Genomic DNA, 18539 nt, shown 5'->3' with positions numbered 1-18539 from the left:
CTGAATACTTTAACATTTCTCAAACAGGGCTTCTTGGCATATCAGTAGCCTCACAAAAGGATTCTTTGGTCAAGTAAGTGAGAGCAAAGCACAGACTGTACCTGTGGCAGACAGGGTGGTCCCCGTGATTTCTGGCCCTGATGTTCACACCCAGCATAGTTCCATCCTTTTGAGTGTGGGAGGGATCTGTGACTTGCTTCCAGCCAACAGAATATGGAAAGGAGATGGGATGTCACTTCTGTAATAACATTTTGTTATCTTAGACTCAGCAGGCTGGAGAGACTCTCCATGCTGGCTTTAAAGAAGTAAGCTGCCATGTTGGGAGAGAGACTGTGAAGAGGGAAAGGGCCTGTGGGCAGCCTCTAGGTGTGAAGAACAGCTCCCGGCCAGTGGCCAGCAAGAACACAGAGACTTGGTTCTACCACTTGAGGAGATAAATTCTGCCCACACCCTGAGGGAGTCTGAAAGTGGATCCCTCCCTAGGTGAGCATCTGATAAGCCCACAGCCCCAGTTGACACCTGTATGGCAGCCTGGTGAGACCCCGAAGCAGAGAACCCCTCTAAGCTGTGACCGGACTCCTGAGCCACAGAAACTACAGGATAATAAATGTGTGTGGCTTCACCTGAATTGGTAAAGAATGTAACTGGGGACAATGTGAGGACGGTTGCATGTGGGTGGAATTGCCAAGGTGCAGAGAACCCATGTGATAGAGGCTGAATGTACAAGGCTGGGGGGCTGCAGAGAGGATGGTAGCGAAGGAGAGGGAGAGCAGTCAAATGGAGAGTTGAGAGCATTCTTCTCCCTCATCAGATGTCCTAACAATTCCCTATCAGGGAAGTAATCATCTTCTCAAAGGGAAATGGAGAAATTTCACATGAGGAGGCTTTGATTTATACAAGGAAAGAGTCAAGTTAGTTTAATAATAGGCAGTACCTTGCAAGAGCCACATACAAGGAGTGAGAATGGAGAGGAGAAAGAGAAATGAATGTGAACAGATTTTTGGAACACTTAAGTGGCATCAAACCATGGTAGCAAGTGTACACTCTAATTGCAGCCCTTTAAGGGGATCCAACCCATCCCTAGAATTCAATCAGAGCCCTATTCTGAACAGTAGCTGTGTGCTTTGTGTGAGTTCTCTCATTTATCCCTCTCAATAATCCTTCGAGGAGTTAGTGCTGTAGTTCCAGTTTGCAGCTGGAGAAACTAAGCAAAGAGAAGCTAACAAAAAGTAGAGGCAGGATTTGAACTTAAGGCTGATTCCAGCCCAAGCTCTTAAAATCTCCTTCAGACCCCTGCCTAAGTCTTCATTATCCACCATCCTCCTACACTGCCCTCCTACCTGTGTGGTTTGACCTATTGCTCTTGATCCTTTATCTCTATTTCCTTTGACCACTTGGCACCTGCTCTGGCTTGAAGTACCTATGCAGCCTCTCCTTGCTTTGAGGTCTTATTGTGACCTTCTTCTCAGTTTTATTTTTCTTTATACAAGCCATTCAACTCTGAACGTTCCTCAATGCCTTGACTTCTTATACTCACAACCTTAGATAAGAGATGATTCCACCACCTCTCTGTCCTGCAACCACAGGACCCTTGACAGCCAGGCTGGCCCGTGTGCCCTTTCCAACATGGAAGTCATCACTTACTAATTCAACCACCATTCATTTATTCAACACCCATTCTCACATGCTTGGGGAATACAAAGTAAAAAGATACTAGATCAGTAGATGGTAGTTTTAGAATCTGATAAAATCATGGATCTATTACCCAGAAAAATGTGCATACGTGTGCATATGCTTATTTGTACAGATTCTGTTTATAAACAATTCTAGACGTTTCTGCCCTCCCTGAGGACCATTATAAGGTCTCTCAAGTTCCTGACTCCAGGGTTAAGATCCTTGCTCCCTCCAGTAGACTATAATACCATTGAGACCAACACTGTCCTTATATGCCACTGTACCAAGCACCAAGCACCAGGCACCAAGCATCAAGGCTGTTACCTGTAGACCTTCAATCAGGGTGAGTTGAATTGAATTGGCTGCGTGGCCCCATTCTAAGGAGCCCTTTATTCATTTCTTGTATTCCTCCTATCTTTTCACACTCCAGGAAAGAAATGTATACCTCTCCTAGTCCAATAACCATTAATTTTGAAATCATCACCCAATGCCTGACTACACACAGGCCGTGTGACATCATTCCAGACTATAAAGTGCCAAGTGTTAATTGATTTGTAAGAAAGTCCACATTTAATGCATGGCACACTCCCAAGGGCTCCCAAGGGCTCCTAAGGGAGGGACGACAGCACTGGACTCTTGTGTCAGGAAATCACGCTTGCTTGCCTGTGTGGGACAGGATGACATTCTGGCCAGGAAGCTGTCTTGACTTTGGATCTGAATCTGCCCCTGATGGAGTTATTCACAGATGGCTAAGTTAAATGCAGCCTTCATAGCACTAAGGCATTTCAGCAGCAGCTAAGCAAGTGGCCCATGAAATGGAGGCACCAGAAGCCTGTGGAAGCATCACCAATGCATCACCCAGTGAAGCCATTGTATCTCTCCTTGGTAATGACCATTTCCAAGGGCAACGTGGGGGATTTCCATCAACCTGTGAGAAAGCAGGGTGTGTGGGCATTGTGGATCGCGATGGGGAGTAAATACAGGCAATAAAAAGCAGGGGGAAGAAAATGGGGCCAGAAGCCAAGAAGACACACTCTGTGGAAAAGAGAGGGGAAAAAAATAGCCCCACCCCTCCTGTCCAAATGAAAAAGCATTTAATTGAATGTTCTTTATAGAGGTGAAAAAGTACCCTGTGGAGTTCCCAGTGTTTCATTATCCAATTGAATTTGGTACCTCAAGTTTCAAAGACCATTCTCCTGAATGATTATTCTTATTTCCGTGTCAGTCTGCCCTGTGCTCAGTGAACCCCTACTGGGCCACATCATTTAAAAGTCAAAACCCTGAAAGTATTTTTATGCCCATTATAGTAGCAGAGCAAACTCTGGTATCACTCATTTTATTCTCCACAGCCTCCTTCCTCTTGTCTGTTATGTAGATTTCTGTGCTACTGAGGATGCTTGGACTCAACAGGGCTGCTCCCCAAACCGTTCCTTAATTCTGTGAACGGCCTCAGAGGGAAAGGGATTAGAAGGCCTAGAGATGGCAGCATTACAGGGCAACCGTTTAAGCAGAAGATGGGCCTCTCAGCGTGGTTCCTCTTGACGTTAGAAAAAATAAGGGACAGCCTGGGGCAGTGGTGAGTGGCTTTAAGTTAGTCAGTCTATCAGGAGACATCAGGCCTTCACTGGGTTGAAATACTCCAGATAAAACTGTCTGCAAAACTCCTTTAGTGAGGGCAGCCTTTAACTGGGAGAATCTGGGAAGGGAACTCTAGGGCATAGACCCTCCAAGCAACTCACCAGTTCCTAGACCCTCCAAGCAACTCACCAGTTCATAATCCTCGTCGTTGTTCTTGAGAACACTGTTGATCAGCTTCAAATCACTTAAACATCAAAGAGGTTATTTTTTTTCTCCCTTGAGATGGAAATCTAGGGGTGGGGTGGAGAATCATTTCAGATACTTCCCTTCAGTGACAAGCTGCTAGGGTTGGCGGATACACAACATAAAATAATTGTTTGAAAGTTTCACATCTGACCCGTGTAGCACCCAGCACATTTTCTTAATTTAGAAAATATTTGATGATACTGAATCCAAACCCATTTTCTCAAATGCAGGCTTAATTTCTCTTTGACCGAAATGAATAGTTATGTTGTCATACCTTAGCCGAACACCCTGTAAATATAATACCCCTTCAGCTTTAATATTTCAAAAACTACAGTTTTCATTTCAAGCTGTTATGATATTTTATCTCTGAAGTTGTGGAATAATTTAAACCAATTTTTCTTACTTCAGTTCCTTCGAGGTTGATTCTTCTGCCTTAATTCCTCCCTCACAGAACATGTAAACTCCCTCTTACCTCCTGTGCTGGCAGAAAAGCAATTTGTTTCCAAGATTCAGGACTAAAACATGGCTGTGGAATAGTCTAGAAAAACTGTTATGCTGATTCCTCCCAGTGCTCAACGTTGTCTGCTTCATTCTAAAGGTAAACCAGCACTGGTCTCAGATCTGAAGAAATAACACCCTCTCTGCATTTCCTTAGCAGTCTCTCTTGGTTTTTGGTTTCCAGACTCATCTCCATCAGGCCTGTGCCAATCCTTTTGCCAGTATGGCACACCCAGCTGAGTGGGGAGGAGGCCTCTTTTCTACAGTTAGCTAACCCTAGGCTCTGCTTGACAGTGTTAGCTTCTGATCTGACTGCCCTAGTTCATGGCCAGTTGTCCCAGTGGACTGGACATCAAGGGTCCATGCCAACGTCAGCCTCAGTGGGCTGAAGTGGGATGCCTCAGTGGCATCCCTACCTAATAACAACCACTTCCATTTTTTGAGGCCCATTACCATGAACTAGCTACTTGCCCCACATTGTTTTGCCAGTGTTTGAACCAACCCTATAGTACATGCATCCTCCCCATTTACAGATGAGGAGGTTTAGGCAGCTTGAACACCTCACCCAACATCATACAATGGGTAAATAATGGAATAGAGCCCTCACCCAAGCAGGGTATCTGTAAACCCTTTACCCTTAACCACCACACTACTGACCCATTCCTCACCAAGGTCCACCTCTGGGCTGCTGATTCCCACTTCAGATGCCCACCAGGAGGAAAACAACAGCTGTGGTCATGAATTGACCCCTCTTTGCCAGGTTCCATCTTGGATCCTAGTCTCCATCTCTTATAGACTTTGAGGGCATCCAAACAGATTGTGTTCCTATTCACTTAACACAATGAAGAAAATTTGTCACCATTCATTTATATGGGTTGTTTTTTCATTGAACAAACATTTATTGTGTCTGTTTTTCAAGAATGCTTCTGGGCCCTGGGGTGCAACTCAGTGAACAACATAGACAAACCTATTGCGCTCTTGGAGCTTACAGCCTAGTGACTGCTTCCTCTGTGTCAGGTTCCTTACATACATTGATTACAGCTAATAGAGATTATTACTTAATCCCTGAGAGGCATTTTACAAACAGAAAACAAAAGTTCTGTAAGGTGGAATGACTGGCCCAAGGTAACAGAGCTCATAAGTAGCAAAGGCAGGTGAGCTCAATTCTCTTACTAGCTAAAACCCTAGACTGTGCGCTATGGATGTATAGAGGGAGTGCATGGGTACTTGGAGGTACCAAGTCTCAACCTAGAATCCTCTCTGCAATTCCTGTTCATCTCTTCATTGTAGAAGCCCCTTCAACACCTCCCCAGGGAACAATCCCTAAATAACCCAATGTCATTCATTATTTTATTGAACAACCAGATACTGAGTCCCTACTCTGGGCCAAGCAGCCCTCTAGGAGCTATGATTTAACAGGGGAGGACAGACATGGTCCCCAATCTCATGGAATTTACATACTTACATACTAAAGGTGAATTTTTCCATGTGTATTCTTCTCAGGAATTATCATTTCAGTTCATACTTTTGACTGTTAGTATAAATTTGTGATATTTTGGCTTATAGGCATTCCACACTTGAGCCCAAGTGTGATATTCAAAATACTTACCTGGTTCAATCAGAATGGACAGTGACCCTAGTGGCCACAGAGGGTTCCTGGAGCTCCCCTGCTGTGACAAGTATTAACCCTTTAATTGCTGAATTATAAGGAGGTCCTGGGGGTTCCCAAAGGAAAGCTGGTGCATTAGGGCAGGGGAACTCAGGGGTCTCAGAGCAGCAGCTTTTCCTGAGGGGCACAGAAGTATTGCAGTGTTTCTCCAATGGCTGTGTCTGTGCATATTGGCTGAATGTCAGCCCTGCTCACATCACCTATGGGAGTTTGCCATTTCCAACTGGACCAAATAGCCATTGAGAGCAGGGATCTTGTCATCTTTTTCTTCCTCCAAATGAGCCTGGCACAGTGAACATTGATCTGATTCATCCTTGACTATGTGCTTGGCAGGAGTAACTTCTCATTGTTTCACATTTTGACCTCAAAATTGAGCCGTCCAGATGAGATAAGGCTCCACTTTTTATATTGTGATGTTTCTTAATAGTTATTCCTATAAATTTCTCTTTCACTGTGGGAAAGAATGATGACTTTTCAGTTGCTGTGACATCGGGTTTGCCGTTTACGGTGTGTTACAAGCATGATTTGGTAGAACCCAGCTTTTGGAGCCTCGTATGATCCACAACTCAACTGGCTCATTTGTGAGCCCAAGAGGCAGTTCAAGAATAAGTTTAGAGCCAGGGCAGCAGTAGCCACAGAAAGGACATTACCATAATATGTTGCCTGCCCAGAGCCCTGGATCAAAGGTAGCAAATAGGTGATACTTGTGCTAATGTCAGTCCCTTACACATTTCAAGAGCAGACATTACTAATCCATGACTGCACTCCTCAAGACCTCAGAAGACTCATCACATCACTTCAGTGGATCTGAATTAGCTCAAGACATAAAACCTATCACCATCCCATATACAAGCTGACTTTTTACTAGAAAACAAAGAGACCTCCTCTACCCCACCCAAAGAGATGCTGTTAATTATTTACCTTTTTAGGAAAAAAAAAATTATTTAGATTGAAGTTCATATCGTAATTTAATTTACAAAGTATGTCTGTCATTTGGGTGAGAATCCAGTGAATAATGATAAGATTTTCAAGAGCCCCTGTAGGGCTGTGTGCGTGTGCGTGTGTGTTTGTGTGTGTGTGTGTATGTGTGTGTTTTACCCTGTGGTAGGATTTCTTTAGATCTGATGTTTAACAAAACAGGGAGAGACCATAGCCTTCTGAGAAGTGTGTTCTTGTGGCTGGTTTGTGCTTGCTTTATCGAGAGCAAAGCTCATGTGCATGCAGTGGCCATCGTCACAGGTCCAGATTTAAGATATCAATGAGCCTTGGTGAAGTAATCAGACACTTTCTCCCTCAGGTAGCTCTCAGTTGAGAAAACTTTCTCTGATGACGAAAGTAGGAGTAAAATCAAATGCAGACTCAATGTCTTCATCTGGAACCATGAAGGAAAAGAGGCTGGCATTTACTGACTGTCCACTGGATGCCAGGTTATTCTTGTAATACCATTTCATTTAACGTGAATGTTATCATCCTCATTTTACAAATCTGGAAAACAAGAACATCAAAGCGATTAAGCATTTGAGTAGGAGTCGCACAACCAGTAAGCTAATATTAGAACTCAGGTCTGTCTGATTTCAAAGCTCTTTCCACAGTACCTAAAATATTCATGCACCAGATGAAAGCTTTTCTTTTTTCCCCTGGACTGTTTCTTAAATTTGTGGCTCTGCTTTCAATGCAGGGTGTCTTGAAATGTGATGATGTGATTATATTTCTGGTTATTACTCCCCAACCATCATTTCAAATGGAATTGACGTGTGAGGCTGAAGGGATAATAGTGGGGTGAGCTATGAATTCAGGTCAGCTTTTCTAATGTGGGCTGGGTAATGTCTGAATTACTCAGCACTGTATTTAGAAGTCAGCTCCCCACTCCAGGACAGGGTTACAAGCACAAATGTGCACAGATTCCAGGTAGTTACTGTAAATAAGTGCCGCAGACTGGCCTATGGCAGGAGGTCAGTGGTTGGTTTGGGAGTTGCGCTGTACTGGAAAACGCATACCCCAGCTAGAGTGGGGGTCTTTACCCCATTAGGATGATTGCCAGGTCCTGGCAGGGAGACCATGGTCGGCTCCAATTGGGCCATTGGAAGAAAGCTTAATGAAAGGGCTATTTACAAAGGTGTGGGCAGAGAAATACATCCCCCAGAGTCACTCTTGTTCCTCCCTCTGGTGCTCCCCATTTGAGATTTGGAGGAATAGCAGAAGATGCAGCCTGGGGAGTCAGAAAAAGTTCCAAGATCAGCCAGAGTCTAAGGGCTGCATGTATAGTAACTTACACATTGTATTTGAGTGTTTACAGATGTGGCTGTGTTTTGGTGTTTTTCTTTTCAATCTTAACTGTGGTTTACTGTTGGAGGAGAAAAGTTGGCCATTAGGCAAGGAACCAGGCTGACTGAACCTCTTTTCTTTTGGGTAACTGGTTTAAATCTGATGTTTGTAAAGAAGATAAAAACAAATGAATGAGGACACTGGTTGACTGAGTGCTTAAAACGGCTCTATTTACTCTGGTCACTTGTAAAGACCAGAGTCTTTCGCTGCTGTATGTCTGAGGGTTGTGGCTTCACTCTCAACGTCTTGCAGCTCCCACATGTTATGTTGCTGTAGTTATAGACTACAGGAAGGGTGTGCACATCATTCAGTAGTTTTTGTTAGTGTCTATTTTTTTTTGTCGCATTCTTCAAATCTGCATATTTGAGTGCATTAGGTACAGTTTCCAGCAGAGACACGCTCAGGAAATATCATTTTCCCCCTTCTTATTTATCCTTTTCTCCCTCTTTATCCTTCTGGTCTTCTTCATAATTCAAAGCAGCAGCAGCAGCAGCAGCAGCATAACTAACACTTACTGGGGAACCATGTGCTGGAAACTGTGCTAAGTGCTTAAATGGATCTTCCTATTTAATACTGAGGTGAGCACAGTTTTGAGTCTCATTTTGCAGATGAAGAAACTGAGGTCCAGAGAGGTGAAATAATTTGCCCAAGGAAGCTGGGTTATTTAGAACTTGGCAGAGGTGGGATTCCAACCCAGGCATTATGCCACCAGAGTCCCCCCTTAACCACTCAATTTCACACCTCTTAGAATTGTTCAAACCCAGCAATTCCACTCAGAGAACAGTAGATAAACATGGAGATAAAAGACAAGTCAATAATTCCCTCCTCCCCCGCATCCCAGTTCTTCTCAGTATCTTGAAAAGCACTAGGTGAATAAAGCTAGATGGTGATCAAAGAAAAGTCTAATACATGTTTTTTTGTTTTTTGTTTTGTATGATTCAGTTGCTTACACATAATTCATTTGTAAATTGATACTAAATGAAAGTTGGTCTTGAAATATTGTATACAGCCCAAACTAGGAGCTTGGCACCAAATCCCCACTTGGACCACAAATCATTTACTCTTGCCAAATTAGAGTCTAGAGTAATTTACCATAAGATGGGCTTTTAACCCTAATATCTAGACGTACCCAGCTGCTTGCTATGAAAGCTCATTAGCTTCTAGAAGCAGCTCTCGTTAAGAGAATGCTATCAGGGTAGACACATCACTTTAGTCTTTTTTTCCAAAATTACTAACCTCACCTTGTAATAAAGGAAAAATAAATGGATAACTCTTGTTTAGTATTAATCCATTTGGACCCATTTATTTCCATCAGTGGCTTCTGGGGAAAAGTCAGCTCAGTTCATTTTCCCATGTTCAGTCTCTGATGCAGTGTGGGATTTTATGTTTCCATAATTAATAGAGACATTTTTCAAATAGAAAAAAATTGTGTTTGTGCTTTTTGGGAAAAATAATGCATGGTGGCTGCTGAATATGATTTTCCAAATGGAATGTGGAGTTTTCATTCCCATTATATGTCTCTATTTCTTCATGCTCTGGATTTTGGCTTTATGGCAACTCACTACCAGGCTTGTAGCTGTCAGAATTGGACTATTTATTGGCTCCTAAATAGGAACAGTTAAACTGCTGCATCATCATGATGTGCTGTTGCAGGCAAAGAGCATCTCTTTTCTAAGCAGATGTTTACTGAGGACCTGCCTACTGCACACAAATGAAACCGCACTTTGTTTTAGTGGATATGGTTGGTGCCATTGTGATAAAAAGATGGGCAGACTGCTTGGTGGATCATTAACTATTACATATTTGTCTGTCTATCTTGTCAATAAGATAAAGTTTGCTTGTCTAAATCTCGCATTTCATTTATTTATTTTGAGTTAATTAAATTTGAGATTATACCAAAAGCCCTTCACTATTTTTTAATGAATATCTTAGATAACTTTACTGAAAGCCCTTCACTACTGAATGAGTAAGTTGGGTCTCATTCAGTGGGCTCAGGCTCTTTTAAAACTCTATGATTCTCTTGTATCAAGACCTAGTTAAATGGATTTCTCAGCCAACTTGAGACAAAATGGTGGCTATTCACTTCTAAAACTCTTCCCTTCAGTGAAGAGATCCCCAAATGATCCTCAAAACATAAATCAGAGTTCTTAACTTGAGATCCACAGAACAGATACTAAGGGATGGACTTTAGGAGGCCCATCAATGTTCAAGTGTGTGCAAAGTGCGGCACGTGTGTACATGTTTCAAAAGATGTCATCACATTAACAAGAGGACTCATGACCCAGAAAGGTCAAGAACCACTGATTTCAGACAGTTATCCTAAATAATGGGGTCATGGCTAGAGATACATGGTTTGGGCCGTATTTACCATATATTTGCTTACTGTTTGTGCTTGGTCATGCCACTCAGCAGCTGTACACCTCATTATATACAAGAAAAAGAATAGGATTCACCTAAAGCTCAAAGGAATACTGATCCTGTACTTACTAAAATTTGTTCTGGGATTTCAGAGTCATGTTAAGTTTGGCTATTTTACTCATTTGTAGTCAGTATTCAATTATTTGAGCATGTGGATTTTCAAGTATCTTATTCTCTTTTTCTTCCTTTTAACTCCAATTTGGTACATTTTGCACCACTAAACAGGGGTAAAAAATGGAATAGGAAGTCTTGAAACTCAAAAGCAGCATAAAGTTACATGTTTGTGACCCTTATTGAGTAGATTAAGATCAGTGGTTAAAATTTTTACATTTGGGCTTCCCTGGTGGCGCAGTGGTTGAGAATCTGCCTGCTAATGCAGGGGACACGGGTTCGAGCCCTGGTCTGGGAAGATCCCACATGCCACGGAGCAGCTGGGCCCGTGAGCCACAACTACTGAGCCTGCGCATCTGGAGCCTGTGCCCCGCAATGGGAGGGGCCGCAATAGTGAAAGGCCCGCGCACCGCGATGAATAGCGGTCCCCGCACCGCGATGAAGAGTGACCCCCGCTTGCCACAACTAGAGAAAGCCCTCGCACGAACTGAAGACCCAACACAGCCAAAAATAAATAAATAAATAAAGTAGCTATAAAATTTAAAAAAAAAAAAAAAAATTTTTACATTTGCTCTCTTAGGAGTTCTTGTTTCTAGTTCTTGAGAAACTAGAGTATGTTGGGTCTTTTGTAAGAAGCAGCAAGTGTCCAATAATGCTTGGCTTCCTAAACTCTCAGACTCCCTGTCTGCCCTACAGTGACTTAAAATGAGTTACACCCAAGAGTTACACACAGGTTTCCTCCTGAATCTTTTAACCCATCCCATCTCCCAACATACTTTTAGCCTATTTCCAATTAACCTGGCTACTGTGTTCATGAATGATTGTCCCTTTTGTGGGCTCATCTAACCTGGCTTGATGCTCCTCAAGAGATATCTAGCTCTTATAGATTCAAATGCTTTGGGGAAAAACCCTGTATAATCCACCCTATCTCCAGGAACTTCTAGCCTGGTACAAAAACTCAGGAACCTCTCTGCCCCCTGAATTCCTGTGAAGCCAGAAAATAGCAGATTCAAGCCCTTGATCGCAGACGTGAAGTCTTGATGGTCAGTCAGTGTTGAGAACGACGAGGTTACTACTTTTGACTATTGAGTCAACAATATTTGACTGTTGAGTCCAAGGTGTTGATTCAAGGCAAAAAGAGGAGCCAGCATGATGTTCTGAGATCAGTAATCAAGGAAAGTGTTCAACCCATACACAGAATATACAATGATTCCTAGTAATTTTACCATTTTTTTAACCCATAATTGTTTAACGGTTCTTGAAATGTTGACTCTATAGAAGTGTAGATGGGGGCAAGGGAGAAAGCAGTTTTAAATTTTGTTATCTACATTCATATCAACCCCCTGCATCTTAGGTTCTGTTCCCCAAAGCAGATCCTGACAAAAGGATTCAGTACAAATAATTTATTTGTGGAGTTACAGGAAGCTCCAGTAAGGGAGCAGGAGTGGTACAGAGAATAAAAGGAAGGCAGTAAGTTGTGTGCAGATGGTCATGTTCCCATCATGGGTGGGTAGGGCTCAGTCCCATTAAAGACCTCTGGGAGTCTGTGTAGAGACACCCTAGAACTGTACCACCCATAGGGCAAGGAAGCTGGGGAATCTATCTACCCACTTCCTCTTGTTGGTTGAGAGCTGCTTCCAGGGGCATTACCTCCTGGTGCACTGAAGTATTATAGGTGTGGCGATACACCCAGCATTGCAGGTAACTAGGAGTTGACCCTGATGAAGCTGGTGGCTTCCACAGCTTTTCCAAATGCTCTTTTCTACTCCTAGTGGCAGAGGCAAAACTGGGGGAGGATATCCATCTCAAAATTTGCTAAGAAAAGGGGCACAGGGGTCTGTTGAGAGATTCAGTGGCTCTTTTATTCTCATGGTACTCTCAGGGATTGATAGGTCCTTAGGTGTAGTACAATAATGGGAACAAGGATTTTCACTCTGTGGCTTCATCTCCCTTTTCCCATCCTCTCTCTCTGGCTGCACCTTTCTTCTCCCTGTCACATACCTTGGAGACAAGAAATGAACATTAGGCAAGTGCACACTGAGGACAGAGGATCTGTTGATGGATGAATGGATTAAGAAAATATGATATGTATACACACACACACACACGCACGCACACACGAATGGAATATTATTCAGCCATAAAAAATAAGGAAATCCTTCCACTTGTGACCACATGGATGAAGATGGAGGACATTATGCTAAAGTGAAATAATCCAGTCACAGAAAGACAAATCGTGCATGATTCCATTTTTTAATGGAATCTAAAAAGGTTGAACTCATAGAAACAGAGAATAGAGGGGTGGTTGCCAGGGAATAGGGATGGAGGAAATGGGGAGATGTTGGTCAAAGAGTACAAACTTTTAGTTTTAAAATGAATAATTTCTGGGGAATCTATTCTACAGCGTAATGACTATAGTTAACAATATTATACTGTACATTTTAAGGTGGCTGGAGAATCGATATTCAGTGTTTTTACCTCACATGTGAGGTAATGGGTGTATTAACTTGATTTTGGTAATCATTTTACAATGTAAACATATATTAAATCATCATATTATTCTTCCTAAATATGTATGATTTTTATTTATCAATTATACCTCAGTTGGGCTTCCCTGGTGGCGCAGTGGTTGAGAATCTGCCTGCTAATGCAGGGGACGCGGGTTCGAGCCCTGGTCTGGGAAGATCCCACATGCCGCGGAGCAACTGGGCCCGTGAGCCACAGCTACTGAGCCTGCGCGTCTGGAGCCCGTGCTCCGCAACAAGAGAGGCCGCGATAGTGAGAGGCCCGCGCACCGCGATGAAGAGTGGCCCCCACTTGCCGTAACTAGAGAAAGCCCTCGCACAGAAACGAAGACCCAACACAGCCAAAAATAAATTAATTAATTAATTAATTTAAAAAATATATATAAATAAATTATACCTCAATAAAGCTGGGGAGAAAAGTAAAAAAAAAAAAAAAAAAAAAAATGCATGAGGACAGAGCACAATGACCAGGTGGCTACAGCTCTAACTTTGAGCGACCTGGGAGAAGTGAACAGCCACCCTTACCAAAATGTTCAGGCAGCATGCCTAGCCCCCTCTTTTGCCTGTCTGAGAAGTGTTCTGGAAGCTGCCAGAGAACAAAGTTCCGTGTGTTTCCCAGCAAGCACAGAAGACTCTGCCCCCATCTTTCTTAGATGTGCACTTACCCCTTACCCTTTGCCGTCCTCCTCACTTTGAAAAACCCCATTGAAGACCCTGTGCAGTTTCAGAGACTCCACAACATCCATCTGGATCCTGAGGATGGAGTCATTGATCCCTGGGTTTTTTGGTTTTGTTTTTTCCCTCCAGTGCGCTGTTCTAAGGCAGAAACACTGCCGGCTGTGCAGTTCAGACAGCACAAGGCACTCCCAGCTTTATCAAAAGGCAGAGATTGTACTGAAGTGTTTGCATTTCTGCTTGTGGGCCAGTTCCTCTCAATGATCTTGGGTAGGTCTAGATCACTCTCGGCTCAGCTACCCTCTCCTTGTCAGAGATGTGGTCCCTGGTGCTGGGATAGCACCACGGAGACTTAGAGTTCAAAGATTTAAGTTGACCTCAGTTTTGAATAATTCTCTTTTATCCTTGAAGGGCAGCTCTTATTTGTTTTCTGAAGAATGCACACCCATTCATCCTTGTTCATCAGACCTCCTCTGAATCTTAAAATTCAGGAAGAGGCAGGGTACTCTCTTCCCCAGTTACTGAATATGAAGCACCCAGGACTCAAACCGCAATGTTTATTTGGGATCTCTGAGCATCTCAGACTCAAAAAAATTTTTTCATGCCAACATATAGAGAGAATGTGAATTTCTCATCATTTTTCAAAATGGAAATTTAGAAAACAAGTCATATGCTCCTGCAATCAATTTAGGCCTTTTAGGTGTGGTATAGGATAAAAAGGAGAGAAAGAAAAAAACACTTGGGATTCATATTGGATACTGTTTGTACTATATACACCTCTTTCTCAGTTTCCCCCCAGGAAATATGGTGGATTTAATTTATGCCGTATAGAGTCGCCATGTGGATTGGGGACAGGATATATATGAAACACCCAGCCCAGGACATAGCTCATGTTAGTTACTCAATATTTGGTTGGAGCCTCCCTACTCCTGCTCTCCAGGGTACATAATGAGTGCTAAAGCTATATAACTAAACACTGTTCCCCAGATTAGGTACCCAATGGAGAGGAAAAAACTATGAATTGATGACCCGTCTGCACAGTTTAGGGTTAAAAAGCTGTATCTAAATTGGAAGATATATTAAGAAATTTAGGGAAAGAAAACAGTCTAAGGTTGTCAAAGAATGTGCACCAGTTCCTCAAATTTGTTTTTTTCCCCACCTTACCTAAATCCATATTTTCACTTCTATTTTAAGCAGAATTACTCATGGTTGTTTACTTAGAATATGTCTAAGGTTGGTACTCTCACCCTATCCATCTTTCCTTATCCAGAGGCTTAAAGGAAAACCACCAACATAAAGCATGGAGCATCATTAAGATTTCCAAGAGTTTGTTATCACAGAAGAGAGTGTGGACTTGTTTTCCACTTTCACTGTGTCTGTCTTTTTGGGGAACCTCTATCTTCACTCAGCCACCACTTCCATGGATTCTTCCCTCTATTAGGACCAAGATATGATAGCCCTTGATCAAGAGATTGGTCGTGCAACCCAAGAAGGGCCATGCAAAAAGAGAGCGGTGATTATAAAGTTGATTGTTGACCCTCAAGACCAAAGTAACTGGAAATTTGTGTGTTTTCTGGCCTTTCTGCTCATTTGATGATTAAATACTCTAGCTGTCCAAATCCAATCCTTGGCTTATCTCAGCTATGCAGAGTGGCATGGCTGGTTCAAGCTGTCTCTAGAGAGACCGATGTATGAGGCTAAAATCTAGCAAAATGCCAGAAGAGTATGTTTGGGCAGGATAACAAAATGTAGTTCAGGAGGCCTGCATGAGCTGGAACCAGAGCCAGTGGCATATAGTTGGAGACTGCAATGAGAGATGCCCAAATATGAGTATGACAAGTGGAATATCATTCTGTGAACTAGAGTCAAAGTCAAAAAAGATTTCATATAAACATGATTTGGGGACTGAGTGAGAGTCTGATTTGGAACTTTTCAAATAGGCTGTTTTCTAATGGTGCTTTTGTTGGCGGAGGTCCTGGGAGTGTCTAAGTTCTGCCTTAAAGGCAAGGTTTTGCAGTGTGATGGGGAGGTGCTTTACTGTACCAGACAGACATGAGGGTGTGTCGAGAAGGTACTGATCTCCTGTCTACAAACCCTGGGGTGCAAATAAACAACCATCTTTGTCTTCTAAAACTTTACGTACACTTCTAGTTTGATCACCCTTTCTACCAGTTGGTAGAAACTTAAGCGAAGTCCATTCATCGTCTCCGTAAATCCCCAGGTTTCTGTCTGATTTCTATTGAGCTTATGTGCTGCCACAGTGCCTGATGGGTGGAGGCACCCTGGCATCCACTGAGATATTGGTACACCTGTCTGGTCTTCGGTCTCCTCCTTCCAAGCTTAAGGGTGATGTAAATCTTCTAGCTCTCTCTTCGCTCTTTCAGTCCCTTCCCAAAGCATGTGGGGACCATTCTGTTGCTCCCTTCCTGACCTGGGCTTGGAAACGCAGCTCAGAGAGAAGACATGCCGTCGTCCCTTTTACCATATCTGTTGTATTTCTCCTTCTCCTTCCAACCCAGGGGATTTTTATCTGGACAATAGGTGGGCTTACCCTGGATCATAAGCCTTTCTTCCACATCTATTGAAGTCCAAATATATACCCAGATTCCTTTTAGATTTAGGATTTGAAATATAAAAGCTTAGGCTCTTACAACAACAACAAAAACAACTTAGATGTTTAAAACTTTAAACTTGTTTATTCTTGATCTCTCTCTGCTTTTTAGCAACAATATCCCTTTCCTGAAGGAATTAATGATGGGAAGTGAGGTAATGAGCAGAGAAAATCTGGGGGAAGATCTCATTTAATTCCTGCCCAAACTTTCAGCCTGCTTGATTGGAATGTTGGGTTTTTTTGTTTGTTTGTTTTTCTTGAGTAGAGTTGAGTTCCATGCAGGGAGATCTGGAGAGTTTGTTTGCATATTGGTCTTGGAACTCACGTGGAACAAAGATGAGTGGAATATGCTCTGTTTCTCCAGTGGGAAATTTTAGGTCCACAGAGGCAAAAGGCTTTGCTTTCATTCTGACATAGTAAATAAGGACAACATATAACTGAGGAACATAGCATATAGGTAATAAATTTGCAGAGAATAATATCTTCTAGCATATTCCAGTGGGGCCTGATGTGGGTGTAGCAATCATCAGGAGGGTGAAAACCAGGACAACCAGAAGTAGGAGAGGAAGTAGCTGTCTTTGAGAGAGCAAGACTGATAAAGTTTTCAGACCAAATGATAAGTAACTTCTAGTTTCCAAATAAAAGCTCTCGCATTTGAGACCATGCTTTTTTTTTTTTTTTTTTTTTTTTAACGAAAGACTTTAATTGCTTATACTGACAGCAGACATGCCACATTTATCCACACGGCCAGTGTTGCAAATGCCATGTAAAAACGCAGCAATTGGCCAGATTGTTAAATAACCTGCTATAATTGCTTTTATTTGTTTAATCCTTTTGAACAAATGGCCACTTTCATTTTTTTGCCCAGAAGACAAAGAAGAGTTGAAGTTTTCTGGTTGTTTTGCAGGGAAAAGAAAACAGAGTATTTGTTGGTTGAAGATGGAAGATCATTCACTTTAGCAGTTTGGACAGCATGAATGATAGGGAGAGGCCTGGTATCTGGGAAGGGCAGAGTGAGAAAAGTGGAGGATTCTGAGGGCAAGGGCAGGGACCAAGGGCCCAGGATTCCCAGCTGAAGTGGATGAGTGGGAGATAACACTTAACTGCAAAGAAGAAATAGAAGAGCAAAACCATCTAGGTAAAAATGACATCATGCCTTGATTTTGGTGCTAAGAGTCCCTGGAAGATGGAACCATTGACCTGGTATCTTGGAGATCCCTCCTCGTGGGTTCAAGGATAACGCTCAAGCTAAAGGCTTTATGTTTTGCTAGAAGAGAAAGGATACTCTCTGTTTCTTATAAAGGGTAAAAGGAACAATTAAGCTCAAGATCTAATCCCTCCAAAGCCATAATGAAGTATTTGGTATGTAGAGGAAAACTGTTGAAGGGTAAGTAAACGCGACTAGATCCACAGCAACGTTTCTTCAGAATTTTAACAAATTCTATTTAGGCTCTCCTGAACTTAAGACATCATTCTCAACTGTATCTCAGGTTATTTTCAAATAGTGGTTTCATTTTCCCTTAAAATGATCAAAGGGAATTGCTTATTATCCAGGGTCAACTTATTAACTGGAGACAGACTATTCCCCAATTACAGTATCTCTTGAACGCATATCTTACTGAGCTCTAGGCAAGGGACAAATTGCGGAGGAGAGGACAGAGTCTAGCCAAAAATCCCAGGGTCTTACCCTGGTCTCCAGCTAACTAGCTCCGTGACCTTGGACAGATCTGTGACTTTTTTGCATGTGTTTCCTCATTTGCGTAATGAAGTGAGACGGGGGTAACTCCAAACCTCCTTCTTTCTCTCTGTTTTTTCTAATTTTTTAGAATCGCTGAATCATTGCATGCATGAAATGATTTACTTTCTTCCTCTTTGAAATAATGGAGCTCATTTTCTAGTATCTCCATCTCCCTATATTTCTGTTAAGCAAGATCTAACAGCCTTTGATATTCCTCTGTCTACTTGCTGGGGAATTACAGATATAATAACATTTGATTTTGTGAAGACACTTAGTCAAAAATTGTCACTGAATAGCTTATGCTTTCCCACAGTGCTATCAGAGCTGAATCCTTATAGCAGGCCAAAGATGAAATAAGAGGGATTGACAGGAAAGGGGGGGTAAGGAGAGCTTATGGACACAAAAATTGAAAAGGCAATATGTAGGAGCATGAGAAAAGCCACCAGAAAGAAGGTTCTTTCTCCATCCTTG

The sequence above is a fragment of the Balaenoptera borealis genome (assembly GCF_965194805.1).
Source record: "Balaenoptera borealis genome assembly, contig: HAP1_SCAFFOLD_347, whole genome shotgun sequence".
NCBI lineage: Eukaryota > Metazoa > Chordata > Mammalia > Artiodactyla > Balaenopteridae > Balaenoptera > Balaenoptera borealis.
This window is presented reverse-complemented; position numbering follows the sequence as displayed.